General features: G+C 39.4%; 1 long non-coding RNA gene across 1 annotated transcript; it reads right to left on the bottom strand.

The window, feature by feature from the left end:
• Positions 1 to 547: 547 nt before the first annotated feature.
• LOC140691077 (uncharacterized) lies at positions 548 to 12,377 on the bottom strand. Its single transcript, XR_012066537.1, has 2 exons — positions 12,260 to 12,377; positions 548 to 848 (listed from the first exon to the last, which is right to left on the bottom strand). It is a non-coding gene; the product is annotated as an uncharacterized lncRNA (long non-coding RNA).
• Between the last annotated feature and the right edge of the window lie 3,138 nt (positions 12,378 to 15,515).

The raw sequence follows: 15,515 nt of genomic DNA, 5'->3' as shown, positions 1-15,515 counted from the left end.
AGGAATGTCACCTACAGGGCTTAATAAATCACTCATTAACTTTTACTGCGGGTTACCCTGCAGGTGCGGGCAGCGGGGAGGAGGAGGGGTGAAGGGCGGGGCCGAGGCTGGGGATCACATCCAGGCCCTTCCAACCTGGGGTCAGCAGAGACTCCTGGTCTGAGGGCATCCAAGAGCCCTAAATCTAAAGGAAAAGACCAGCCTGAAGTGACCTTTCAAAGGGGAAAAGGCTGTCCTCAGCCCCCGTGTACTCAGTGCTCCTGGTCACACAAGGAGCTTCAGATGCTTCTGTGCCATTCAGAGCACCATCTTCTTCACTAAGTCTTCCCTGGGGACATTAAGGTCCCTGCTCAAGACTCTGATCCTACCCCCAGACCCCTACCGAAGAGGCAGGATTAGAAAACAGTAATCTCCCTGGAGATGGAGAGGAGTGAGCCCATGTCTTAGGTTTCCTCGTTCACGGAGGCCATTGGGTCTCCCACATGTTACCGAAGGCAAGTTCATGTGCCCGAGGAACCAAGAGGCCAAGCAAACTGAAACATTGGAGTTTGGAGCAGAGAAAGGTTTAGTGCAGGGCCAAGCAAGGAGGATGGGGTGGCTCATGCCCAAGAAAGCCCCGAACTCCCCGAAGGGTTTTGGCGAAGTATGTTTAAAAGCCAGGTGAGGTTGAGGGGGTGGGGGGAGGTCGCAAGGTACGTGATCAGCTCGTGCACAATTCTTTGATTGGCTGATGTCGCAGTCACAGGGTGGTCAACACCATCAACCCTGAAGTGCCAGCAGGTCTGAGGGCCACGTGCTCCTGACCATCGAGTAGTTCACTTCTTCCCTTCGGTGGTGGTTTTTAGCGTCTGAAAAATCCAGAAAATATACATAAGATACTATTACCTGGGTGCTTCAGAGAGGAGCTCAGCAGAGGACACGGGGGAGAGGTCTGACCCTAGAAGGTCCCATGAGGTCCTGTTTGGTTACACTCACAAGAGGGGCTTCTAATGGCAAGGATTCTACAGACAGAGGGGGAGATACTCAGAAGGGTGGGAGCTTAGGCTGTTGCAGCTCCCTCAGGTGGAGGCCCCGTTCTGCCTGTGTGAGCCAGAGGTTTCTGGCCTGGCAGAGAAGTGAATCTGACCAGAACACAAGGACACAGGACAGTTTTCTGTTTGTACAGCATCTTAAGACTATCCTGGGAAGGGGGGTGGAATCTCTGATTCAGTGTCATCCCTTGCTCACATCCACCCCTCAGCAGATCATCTGAGGGGATGCGGATCCCCATGCAGGAAGGACCCCTGCGCACCCCTGATGGAGCTGCAGAGTTCAGTGAGGCTGAACCACGTGTTTCTAGGACACTGCAGATGGTCTCCTATTCAGGGAGAACATTGTGGCATCAGATCTCACAGGCTCAGGAGAGCAATCTCTAACAACACGTTTTCTTCCTTATCGTCACCACAGCCACCAGTCACTCACGACATCAGGCCCTGGGCTAAGTACATTGTGTTACATCTTATTATCTCATCTAGGGGGAGAGTATAGCTCAAAGTGTTAGAGCAGATGTTTAGCATGAGGAGGTCCTGGGTTCAATCCCCAGTACCTCCACTAAAAATAAATAAATAAACCTAATTACCTCCCCACCAAAAGAAAACTGAAAAAAAAAATAAATCATCTCATCTAATCCTCATGGCAATTGTAGGCCCCCATCTGAAGGCTCTAAAGAATAAGCCATGGGCTGAACTGATAAACAAGCTGTGAGAAATGTCACGAAGCCGGCTGGATAAGAGATGGCCTATTTTAATGTATCCAGTATGGAGGGCTGGATGGCCAGTGACGGGTAAGAGCCTCAGAGGAGGACAACCTAAGACAGGCACAACCGGCTGGGTGAGAGACGGCCTACTTAATGAAGTTTCGTGATGAACTTTCAATCTGTCCTTGATCATGTAACATCCTGTGCTTACTGTAGGAGCCTGGAAACCTAAATAGCGTAAGAATATTAACATTGTTATAACTTACATTGTTATAACTTAGATGGAATGTCAGACATCGTGCATGTCCTATATAAACTCTTTTACAAGGATCAATAAACAGAGAACTGCTTCACTTCTCTCTGCACGGTGCTCGTGTGTATATGATATCGCGCCACCGACAGCAATCCTTTGAGGAACCGTTTTATCGATGGGGAAACTGGGGCGGGGGGGGCACCAAGCAACCTGCCCTTGGTCACGTGACTACTAAGTGATAGAACCAGAATGTGAGACCAGATCTATCTAACCTCACAGTCAAGCTCTCAGACAGTCCCAGACATCACACCCTGACCGCTGAGGTTACTACAGGATGAAATGAGGAGAGGATCACCCTCAGCGTAATTCCCAGGAAATTCTGTCTGTACTTTGCATCCCTGGGACCAGACGGGGAAGGGTGATCTCCTGCAAGGGCTCCCAGGGGGCGGTCCAATCAGCCCCCTCCCCCAGCCTCAGAGGTTAATACAGCTGCAGTTCATTTGCATTGGTATTGCAGGGCACTGCATCATCCAGGAGATAAGTCTGCATTATGCAAATTACATGCACCAGGATTCTCCAGAAATTACCAAGCCATGGGGAAATTGTTGAACTGCTTAACCCTTTCCATCCAGCTATGGAACAAAAACAGACACTGTTGACCATCGCAAAGGAGTTTCCCAGGACATGACAACCTGATGAGCAGAGGGTGACTGCTCAGGGCTGATATGACAGGCACACAATTCATCCATCGGGTTTGTCCTTACAGTGGATTTGAAGCCCAATCCCTGCCTCCCTACCTCTTGAAGGGGGAAGAATTTCCTCTCAGGGATCCTTGAGACTCACTGGAGGTCGAAGGAGTCCTTCAATGGGCCTTGGGAGCTCAGGGTCATTTACTCTGAATGACTAGATGGTGAGGGTTTCTCCAAGAATACAGTATTTGAACTAAGCATTGGAGGTGAATCAATAGCAGAGAAAGGGTGTGTCTAGGATACAGAGGCAGGAAGGGCGACAGCTTATTTTAGGAATATCAAGTGATTGAAGTAAAGTGGACGAGCTAACAAAGGTAAAGTGCTTTTTTTGTTGTTGTTAGAAAAATAACTGTGACAAAGCTAGGAATAGTTTTTAAAATCAAAGTTTATATCTATGAGTTGTAAAATTCACCACTTGAACAAAAAACAAGTAAATAACAAGCCAAAAAAATTATTGTCCAAATTCCCTAGACAGATTCCTTTCTGTATTGGAGGTTTGAAAGCAAAAGGTGAGGTCGGCACAAATACAAACTCATAATTGGTATTTGCATAGCTGAGCTCCTGGGTACAGCTGGAGCAGCCAAGCCCCAGAAGGACCAACAGCTTGGCCACCTGGGGCTTAGACTGCCAGGTGAGGAGCAAGGAAGTGCTCCTCCAGGGAAGGTCAGTCTCCCTAGGTGAGTGGCAGATTGAGACATCAGCTTCTCTTGTGGCTTCCATCAGAAGCAGTCCTGGAATCTTAGGGCAGGCAGCCAACCAGAGAGCATCTTATCCAGCCCTCTGCCTCCAGGTCAAACTGTACTGTGTACAACACAATGAAGATAAGCAGCTGATTCTTATCAAATGTGTGTTGTGACAGTGATGTTCGATGGTCAAAGCCCAGCGCCTCCTCTGATACTCAGAGATCTTGAGTATGATGACAATGTCTCATCACATTTACAACCAAAAAAATTTTTCTTTAGATTTCAGCCTTGAACCCAGGGAATGGAACTGTGAGCATCCACTTAGATGACAGAAAATAAACCACCTTCTCCACATGTACTTCCTATCTTTGCCCTCATTGGTCACTTGACTTGCCACACTGGATTCCTCCAATTCTCATTCCACTGAATCTATGAAGAAAAGCATATCATAGTGTCCAAGAGCCAGGCACTGGAGTAAGACAGGAACCAGGCTCTTGTACTTACTAACCACAGTGCCCTTGGGAAAGTCACTTATCACTTAATTCCTATGGACTCAGTTTCATCTCTGTAAAATGAAGGGGAAAAAAAGCATCATTTTCCTGTAAGATTGATGTGAAGATCAAAGGAGTGCATAGAAGACAAATCTCTTCATAAATAATACACTAAATAAATATAAAATATTATAGTGTTATTTCTACCTACAAAGGATCACTAATACCGCTGAGCAAACAGTAAGCACAAGGAGGCTAAACTGGCTATATTAACATCAAGTAGAATAGACTTCAAAACAAACAGTATGACTGGGGATAAAGAAGGACGTTTCATAATGATAAGAGGACCTATTTGTCAGGAAGGCATAACAACCTTAAATGTGTACGTGCCTAATAACAGAGATTCAAAACACAGGAATCAAAAGTCAACAGGATTAAATGGAGAAACAAACAAACTCACAATTCTAGTTAGAGATTTTACCACCCCTCTTTTGGCCATTGAGGATGACTAGACAAAACTAATCAGTAAATGCACAGAAGACCTAAACAACACTTTAAACCACCTGAACTGAATTAACAGTTATGGAACACTACATCCAACAATTGCAGAATTTGCTTTTTTCCCCAAGAGAACATGATATGTTTCCCAAGAAAAACCCAATATTTCTCTACAAAGCAAGTTGGAATACATTTTAGAAGATTACAATCTTACAGAGTATATTCTCTCATAATGGAGTTAAATTGCAAACCAGTAGTAGTACAAGATCTAGAAAACGCCAAAGTATTTCAAGATTAAACAAAACACATTGAAATACCCACAGGCCAAAGAAGAAACAACAAGGGAAATTTTAAAATATTCCTAATTGAATGATAATGAAAGCACAGTGTTTCAAAATCGGTAGAATGCAGCTAAGGTAGTGTTAAAGGCAAATTTATAGATTTAAATATGTATATTATAAAAAGCATTAAAAGACAAATCCATGACCTTAGAATATATCTTTAAAATATAGGCCAAATATAATTCTCAACCAGGAGTGATTTCATTCCTCAGGGAACATTTGGCAACATCAAGAGTTTTTTTTTATGTTCAATATCATTCATTATTAGAGAAATGCAAATCAAAACTGCAATGAGGTATCACCTCACACCAGTCAGAATGGCCATCATTCAAAAGTCCACAAATGACAAATGCTAGAGAGGCTGTGGAGAAAAGGGAACCCTCCTACACTGCTGGTGGGAATGCAGTTTGGTGCAGCCACTGTGGAAAACAGTATGCAGATTCCTCAAAAGACTAGGAATAGACTTACCATATGACCCAGGAATCCCGCTCCTAGCCATATACCCAGAAGGAGCCATACTTCAAAATGACACCTGCACCCCAATATTCATAGCAGCACTATTTACAATAGCCAAGACATGGAAACAGCCTAAATGTCCATCAACAGATGACTGGATAAAGAAGAAGTGGTATATTTATACAATGGAATACTATGCAGCCATCAAAACTGACAACATAACACCATTTGCAGCAACATGGATGTTCCTGGAGAATGTCATTCTAAGTGAAGTAAGCCAGAAAGAGAAAGAAAAATACCATATGAGATTGCTCATATGTGGAATCTTAAAAAAAATAAATAAATACATACATACAAAACAGAAATAGACTCATAGACATAGGATACAAACTTGTGGTTGCCAAGGGGATGGAGGGGGTGGGAAGGGATAGACTGGGATTTCAAAATGTAGAATAGATAAACAAGATTATACTGTATAGCACAGGGAAATATATGCAAGATCTTACGGTAGCTCACAGGGAAAAAAATGTGACAATGAACATATATATGTTCATGTATAACTGAAAAATTGTGCTCAACACTGGAATTTGACACAACACTGTAAAATGATTATAAATCAATAAAAATGTTTAAAAAAAAGATTTTCTTTTAGGTTACAACTGGGGGAAGGAAAGCTACTGGCATCTGGTGGGTAGAGGCCAGCATTGGCCCTAACCATACCATGATGCATACGACAGGCTCCTTCTACAAAGAATTATCTAATTTCTCTAAAGAAGACATACAGATGTTTAACAGGCATGTGAAAAAAAAAGATTCGACATACTAATTATTAGAGAAATGTGAATCAAAACTACAGTGAGGTATCACCTCACACTGGTCAGAATGACTGTCATTAAAAAGCCTAGAAGTAATAAATGCTGGAAAGGGCATGGAGAAATGGGAACCCTATACACTGTTGGTGGGAATGTAAATCGGTGCAGCCGCTATGGAAAACAGCATGGAATTTCCTTTAAAAAACTGAAAATAGAGGAGAGGGTATAGCTCAGTGGTAGAGTGCATGCTTGGCATGCACCAGGTCCTGGTTCAGTCCCCAGCGCCTCCATTAAAAAACAAACAAATGAATAAACCTAATCCCCCCCCCCAAAAAAAACTAAACTAAAATAGAGCTGCCATATAATCCAACAATCCCACTCCTGGGCATATATCTGGAAAAGATGAAAACTCTAATTTGAAAAGGCATATGTACCCCAATGGTCAAAGCAGCGCTATTTACAATAGCCAAGACATGGAAGCAACCTAAGTTTCCATTAACAGATAAATGGATAAAGAAGATGAGGTGTATATAGATATATATATGTATATGTATATATGTATATATATGTATGTGTATGTATATATATGTGGTAGAATACTACTCAGCCATAAAAATAATGAAATATTGCCATTTGTAGCAACAAAGATGGACCTAGAGATTATCACTCTAAGTGAAGTCAGACAGAGAAAGACAATATTATATTGTACCACTTATATGTGGAATCTGAAAATAATATAAATGAATCTATACACAAAACAGAAATAGATCCACATAGAAAACAAACTTATGGTTACCAAAGAGGAAAAGGGGTGGTGGAGGGATAAATTAAGAGTATGGGATTAATAGACACACTACTATATATAAGATAGAGAAGCAACAAGGATTTACTACATAACACAGGGAACAATATTCAATATCTTATAATAACCTATAATGGAAAATCATCTGAAAAATTGTGTTTATATATATAACTGAATCATTTGCTGTACACCTGAAACTAACACAATATTATAAATCAACTTATTTCAGTAAAAAAAGAATTCAGTCAAAACTTTCAATAGTACCAAGGTTGAGGGAAGCTAAATAAGTATGTCATCAAAAACATTCCCACATAGAAAACTCTAGGCCCAGATAATTTTACTGGTAAATTATATTAAACATTTCAGGGAAAAATTAACACCAATCTTACACAGACTTTTACAGAGAATGGAGAGAGAACACTTTCCAATTCATTTCTAGCATAACCTGATTCCAAAACCTGATAAAGATACCACATAAAAATAAAATTACAGATCAATAGCTCTCATGAATATAGATTTTAAAATTTTACCAAAAAAAAAACTTCATTATGTTCAAGTGAGGTTTATCTCAGGGATACAAGTTTATTTAAATTTCTAGGAAACTTATCAATGTAATTCACCATATTGACAGAACAAAGAAGAAAAACTGCATGATTTTCTCAATGGATCAAAAGCAATCACATGACAAATTAAGCACCCATGTGACTTCTTTTAACTCAGCAAATTAGAATCAAAAGGGTATTTCCTCAACCTTTTAAAGGTTACCCATAAAAATCCTACAACTAATATCACATATAATGATGAAATACTGAACACCTTCTCTCTAAGACTGGAAGGAAGGCAAATACGTTGTCTCTCACCACTTCTATTTAACATTTTACTGGAGGTTCTAACCAATGCAACAAATCAAGGAAAAGAAATAATCCAAACAGATTGGAAAGAGAGAAGTAAAACCTCTGCTCAGGCATGTGTTTACATATAAAATCCTTAGTAATCTACAAAAAAATAGCTACTAGAACCAATAAACAAGCTTAGCAAGATTGATGGATACAAGGCCAATCCACAAATATTAATTGTATTAATAGATACTAGTGGCATTTAGAAAGCAAAAATTTAAAATATAACTTACTTTATAAAGATGTCAAAAACCTAAAATCCTTAGTAATAAATTTTAAAACCATATAGTATTTGTACCCTGAAAACTACAAAACCTTACCAAGAAAAAGCTTAAAAGTCTAAATGTATAGAGCGACATATCACATTCATGGATTAGAAGATACAATGTTCTAATGTCAGGTATCTACAAGTTGATCTACAAATTTAGTGCAATCCCAATCATAATCTCATCTGTTTTTTTTTATAGGATTTGGCAAGCTGATTCTAAAATTTACCTGAAAATGAAAAGGACTTGAAATATTCAAAAAAATCTTGAAAAAAAGAGAGCAAATTTGGAGGACTTACATACTTGATTTCAAGATTTGCTATAAAGCTACATTAATTAAGATAGTGCAGAAGTGGTCTAAGAATAGATAAAAGTATCAATAGTTCTGAAAAGAAAGTCCAGAAATAGAATCATACTTGTATAGTCAGTTAATTTCAACAAAAACATTAGAGAAATCTAATGGAGAATGGAAATGCTTTTCAACAAATGGTATTAGAAAAACTAAATGTTTATGTAGAAAAAAACCAGAATCTTGACTCTTACATCATACTACACACACACACACACACACACACACACAAATGGATCTTAGTTTTCAATGTAAAACATAAAACTACCAAGCTTCTACAAGAAAACAGGATCATATCTTCACAACTTGGAAAGCAGGCAAGGATTTCTTAGGGAAGACCCAGAAATAAACACCCACAAAAGAAAAAGAAATGATAAGCTGTTCTGCACCAAGTTTAAAAGCTTATCTTCATCAAAAGATACTATTGAAAAACTGAATAGGCAAGCTGCACCCTGGAGAAAAATATTCAGAAAACATACACCTAACAAAGGAATTGTATTCAGAATATATCAAGAACTCCTATAACTCAATAAAAGAAGACAAATTGCCCTATTTTAAAATGGGCAAAAGATTCGAACAGACATTTTGCAAAGGAAGATGAATGAGCAATAAATAAGTGTAGAACAAAGTGAGACAGACCAAAAATTGGCAAGGCAGTGGAATAACAGGAACTGTCACATGTTGGTGGTGGGAGCATAAAATGGCACAACCGCTTTGGAAAAAGATCTGACAGTTTTCTTGTGAAACTAAACATATATCTACTGTATGATTCAGTGATTTCATTCTTAAGTATTTACCCAAAAGAAACAAAGGCGTATGTACACAGACACACACCAACTTGTACAAGAATGTTCTTAGCAACTGTATCCATAACAGCCCGAAACTGGAAACAGCCCAAGTGTCAATCAATAGGAAAGTGGGCAAACTAACTATGGCATATATTCTTGCTATGGAATACTACTCAGCATTTAAAAAGGACAAACTACCTATACATGCACAAGATGGATGAATGTAAAAAACATCATGCAGAGTCAAAGAGGAGTTACACAAAAGAGTGTGCACTGCATCATTTCGTTCGTGTTAATTCTACAACAGGAAGCGCTATGGTGAAAAGAAAATCTGGTAGTTGCCTTTAAGGAGGTAGGTTGGAGATTGACTGAAAAGAGGCATGAGTAAATCTTGGGGTTGATAGAAATGTTTTGTATCTTGATAGAAATTTGAGTTACACAAGTGAGCTAATTTAACGATACCCTTGAGATTTATATGTTTTGTAAAGCACAGGGAGCTATGTTCAATACCTTGTGATGGCCTATAATGAAAAAGAATGTGAAAAGGAACATATACGTATAACTGAATCACTGCACCAGAAATTAACACAACATTGTAAACTAACTATACTTCAATCAAAAAAGAAAAAGACAAATACCATGTGATATCACCTATATGTGGAATCATAAAAAAAATGACACAAATGAACTTATTTATAAAACAGAAATAGATTCACAGATATAGAAATAAACTTTTGGTTACCATGAGGGAGAGGGGGGAGAGAGGGATAAACTGGGAGCTTGGGATTTACTATATAGAGTAATATATAAAAGAGATAAACAAAAAGGACCTGCTATATAGCACAGGGAGCTGTTTTCAGTATCTTGTAGTAAAATATAATGGAAAAGATTATGAAAAATAAGAGTGTGTATATAAAACTGAATCATCATGCTGTACACCAGAGGCTAACACAACATCGTACATCGACCATACTCCAATAAAAAAAAGTTTAAAAGAAAGATTTCTATGTTTCACCATATGCAAATTTGACTTCACCATTATAAAAAAAAAAACCCTTATCTCAGTTTCATGTGTGCATTCTGAAGTATCTAGGGGTGAGTGTATTGATATCGGCAACTCACTTTGAAATCCATCTAAATATAAGACAGATTAAAAGAGAAATAGAGGGTGGATAAATGAACTAGGCAGATTTGTGATAAAAATGTTCATTGTAGAATCTTAGATGGTGAGTATATGGATGTTCAGTGTATAATTCTTTAAATTTCTGCACATGTTTGAACATTTGCATAATAAGATGATGAGTAGGAAAAAAAAAAAAAGGTAATGCTGATGTGAAAGATGAAAAAACTCTCCCTGGTGGCCACGGGGGATAACCCTGACGAATTTAGCCCCTAGTAGATGCGTTCTCCCTGCTGGTACCAGCCCACCAGCTCACCTGCAGCATGGACGGGTTATCCTACACCCAAGCTTCTGATAAACCCAGGTCATTCACTGCATTGAGCTTTCCCAGAAAAAGAACATACAGTAAGCCACCGGTACTTTCAGCAAGTCTGTGTGGACCTTCTAATTTTAACAATTGTGGTTACTAGTACGATCAAGTTCATGACTACTGTATTATTTCAGTATATAAAAAGTACTCTTATTTCAGACCTAAAACTGGTGAAAAATGACAGCTATAAACAGGAAGGCAAATTGTTTTCCAGCCAGGAGATTCTATTTCAATATCAGCTCTGTGAAAACTAATTTGCCTTTAAATTTTGTTCGTGTAAATGTTCCTATCAAACCTGTGAGCTGTTTTTAAATTTTGAAAGCTTAAGATGCAGGACCTTCTAAACTTCAGCTTAAAAGGAACTCACGTTTACAGAAAGCTTAGGATTTGTCAGACCTTACAGTGGGCTCTTTAATTATATTATCACATCCATTATCCTCTTTCAAACCTAGTTGTGTCTGCTCTAAACCGTCCTTTTCACTTTGCTCCACTGCCTTGGATGAGGTAATGATGGTTTTCGACATGGGAAAGAGACTGTAACTCCATTTCAAAAGTGCGTCTTGTCAAGGCTTGGACATGGAACACAGCAGCGAAAGCAGAGCGGCCGACTCGTCTCCTGATGTTGGTGCTGAGTCACTGCGGTAAGCCGGCAGGTCTGCTCAAAAACCCCCTCAGCATCACGAGGCTCTCGGGTCTGCCTCTGTGCCTTCAAGTACCTAGACCAGAGTCACCGTTCCCAGGGTGAACAGGGCCAAATGCTGCAACTCTGAAAACATCTGCATCCTGAGTTACTTCCCTAGGTGTGAAGAAAGCACTTCTAAAGTCCAGGTCTGCCGTGTCACTGGGGCATCGTTAGTGCATCCTACCCCTAAAGCCCTTGGACCCTTTTCTGGCTTGGGTAGAAAGGATTAAGCTATTTCTTTTTAATAAGATGGCTTGCAGATTTCTGTTCAAAGCGGGGAACGTGAATATGTAAATCAAAGCCTTTTGGAAAAACAAAAGAAAATCCCTTTCAGAATAAAGTGAAATACCTATTTCGAATCATCTCCGTTAAAACTTCATACTGACCATATCCTTCCTCTGAAAGTCATTTTTAATCAAGTCTACAGATTAGAAGCCTCTGACAAGTAATTTACCAGAACTGAATGTTAGTGTGGAAATTGACCAAAATCTTTTCAAACATTTTATTTCAGCCCTTTAAATATTCTGATTTGGGTTAAACATGTCAGGAGACAAAGAAGTAAGGCAACAAATTCTTGATTTGTAAAGCTCCCTAGCACCTGGTCTGGACACAGTAATTGCTCACTATGATCCTGTGATTTATAATAAGAAAAATCATATATATATATTTATTTTTATTTATATTTATATTTAGTGTTCATCCCCACTCCTTGTCTCAAATGAGAAGTCTCAGGGTCACATTCCCTAGACCTGGTCCTAACTGAGAACATGTTACGACAGGGTTCTTCAGGCCAGAGCCAATGTCGTTGGCTGTACAACAAAATAATTGAAAGAATGAGCATTGAACCTGCTGGGTTTGAACTCTGATAGAGCCATTTACTGACTGTGAACTTGACAGGTGACTTAACCTCTTTAAATCTGTTTCTTCCTCCTAGAAATAAATGGGAGTTAAAATTGTACAGTCCTTACTTGCTTTTTGGGAGGGTTAATGAGATGATGGTAACTGCTTCACTAGCAAAGTTGGGACAGGGAAACCGCCTGCGATTAGAGCTACCACTCTGCTTATTTCCCCGCATTACAACCTTCCACTTGCTCCACGAACTCTGATTTTCTTGTGGCCAGGGCTATGCCTAACTTTCCTTTGAATTCCCCCAGCGAACACCCAGCACATAAATGCCATTATTGCACGTGGTAAATGGAACAAAGGTCCCCAGTGTCATTTACCTGCAACTGGTGACAACCTTCCTTAGGCTCCTGGGTCCCGTCTCCTCCCCTGTCTCAGGCCCTCCACACATCCACATCTTTCTCCACTGAAACGTACAGAATCTAAGATAACCAATAAGGACATTAGTCATGGCTGAGTTAGGCTCTACCATTGGGATAAGCAGATTTCTCAGTCCTACACGGCTCATCCTTTAAAGTTTGGTTTGGCTTGAATGTCATAAAGCCCTCTGCCCAGGGAGGCCCCTGAGTCGACCACAGGCAAAGGCTAAAATGGGGGGTTCGTCCAGAGCTGTTGTCCCCATTACCTTTCCAGCTGGCCCAAGCTGCTCCATGTTGAACACATCAGTCCATTACTGAAGTTTCAAGCACACAGGGGAGGCCAGGGGAGAAGAGCCTAACATCCTGCGCTTTCTCTGTTTCATTCTCGCGTTTGCTCATGGAAACTATATATCTTGAAAAGAAAATTCTCCGGCTGTCAGATAATGGGCATCTGAAATGATTTCAGCTTCTGTCTCTCAACAGAGTGTAGTGACTGTGAAGATGACTGGGCTCTCAACCTCTAATGAAGAGATGGTGTGCTATGATAATCCAGCCTGGCTTGGTAGGAAAACAACATTAAATAAACAGAACCGCAGTGATTCTATGTGTCACAGACAAGGTGCATCTGGATGTCATTTTCAGCCTTCGGATGTGACAACAGTCCCAAAACCACTGGTGGGGAGGGGCAGGTGAGCAGCAGTCCTGGGCTTGGGTGACACACTGGAGTCACCTGAGAGCTTTAAAACTCCCGCTACCTCCTTGGTTCCCTCTCCCAGCAATTCTGTTTTAGTTGGTCTTTCTCAGTCTGAACTCAGGTTTTGTTTTTTTTTAACTCCCCAAGTGATACTAATGTGCAGTCTAGGTTAAGAGCCGCTGTGAGAGCTTCCCACCTGATTGAACTGGGCAGAAGTCATCACCTTGAACTGATGAAAAACGTGCCTTCTCCTAAGATTTTCTCAGATGTATTAACATTTTCATATTAATACAGATGTAGCTTTAGGACCAGGTGGGATAAAGAAAACCTTTTGTGAGAACTTGATTTTAGTTTTAAGACAGCATGTGAGATGTATCTCATGCTATTACCACTCTTCGTCTCAAATGAGAAAGACCAGGAGCATCCCCTGGTAGGAGCCTTGCTGCTCCTAGACCTGGAATCGACTTAGAACCCACTATGACACTGCCCTTCAGACCAGAGAAGCTTCCCTCATGTGGTCCCCAGAGGAGCTTTTACTGAGAACTCTAGCAAGCAAGAATCTCAGTTACAAACTCTGAAGTGGGGTGCATGCATCCTAGGGATCACACGAGACAATACACTGGGGTGCAGACAAATAAGCTACTAATTTACATGAAAATACTAAGAAAAAATAAATTAATATCTACTTGTATTTAATATACGGACTGAAGGGGACAAGTTTGTCCCAGACTAAAGGATTTCCTAGAACACAGGACTCTCACTGCTAAATCCAGGAAAATCCCAGGCAAACCAGTACAAATCGGTCACCCCAACGTGGACTAATACTAGCACCCCCCCTTGGTTATGTGCAGCCCATGGTTCTGAAAAAGTCCCCAGGGACAAGCGGAAGCTGTGCACGGGAAGACGGGTGATGGTGGTACCCTCACTCAGCTCATTCGTTTCCATCACACCGCAACTTCTGAAGTTTAGAAGGTGATTATCAGTGTGATTGATTTAAAGGCACAACAGCTTTAAATGACACAATCCTTATAATGATATGAGACTCTTCCACCACAAAGAGAATCACTGATTATCCAAAAAGCTCCAAAGAGCTGTCAAACGTAAAAATGAACTGTTATTTATTTTTTTAAATACAATAATACTAAGTTTTTAATCTCTTTTGGTTCATAAGTTGACTGTCCAAAATATGCTACCTACAGATGTTGTTAAGTAATAAACATGATTTGCATTTAATCCAGCCCAACAAGGTATAGATGACATTTTAATGGTGCTTTCAGAATTCAATGAATGGGGCAAATATTTAGAAAGTGGAAGCCTGGTGGATGTTTAGGAATGTTTCCACCATTATGCTATATTGTTACTAATAAGGTAGGTATGTGTCACCCATAAAAACTCTTATCTTTACACTTTCTTTTAAAAGTCAAAGCAGAATTTTTTAGTTTATTTGAAATTTCCACATAAAGAGTTTAAGTTTTTTTTAACTCAATGTGTTAAAAAATAAAAAGACAACACCTTCACCGAGTTTGCAAGACTGGTTGACATCAACTAAGATGGAAATTCACTAGCCAAGTTTACACATAAAGCCTTTGCAAAATTGATGGAAGAAATTTTGAAATGATGTTTGTAATTCATTTAGCATAGCCAATAATTATATACTATGTTTATTAAGATTTAAGTATCTTTGTATGGTATCTTTTTCAGCTTTGACATCTATTCAGACAAAATCCTGAAATCAATTGAACTTAGACCCAAATCTTCAAACTGGTATATTACAAAGATTTTTAAAGGCAATTAGATACATTGAGTAACATTTCTCCTTCTAAATATCATTTATAGTAAATGAGGTCAAAATAACTTCTATACTGTTAATAGATAAAATAATTGGTTAAAATATTATCCATTTTGGATTTACTTCATCTTTTAAATTTCTATTATTGTGACTGTTTTATAATGTATGTTATATTTATAGAGTAGTTCAAGGGTACAGTTTATGACTAACTAAATATGAATATATATAAATGGACACTTATAATAAGAAGAGACCACCAAGCTAGAAAATTCCTTTTTCAAAGCAGAAATCTATAATAATTTATGATGCCTGCCTATCCCAGAGTTGGCACTCAATAAAAGAACCCCTTCCTCAAGATTTATCGATGTTGGTCCATATTGCAAGATTTCTTTTTTAAGGCTGCATAATATTCCATTGTATTTATAAACATTTTCTTTATCCATTGAGGACATTATGCTAAGTGAAATAAGCCAGTCACA

The sequence above is a fragment of the Vicugna pacos genome, chromosome 33 (genome assembly GCF_048564905.1).
Source record: "Vicugna pacos chromosome 33, VicPac4, whole genome shotgun sequence".
Lineage (NCBI taxonomy): Eukaryota > Metazoa > Chordata > Mammalia > Artiodactyla > Camelidae > Vicugna > Vicugna pacos.
This window is presented reverse-complemented; position numbering and strand designations above follow the sequence as displayed.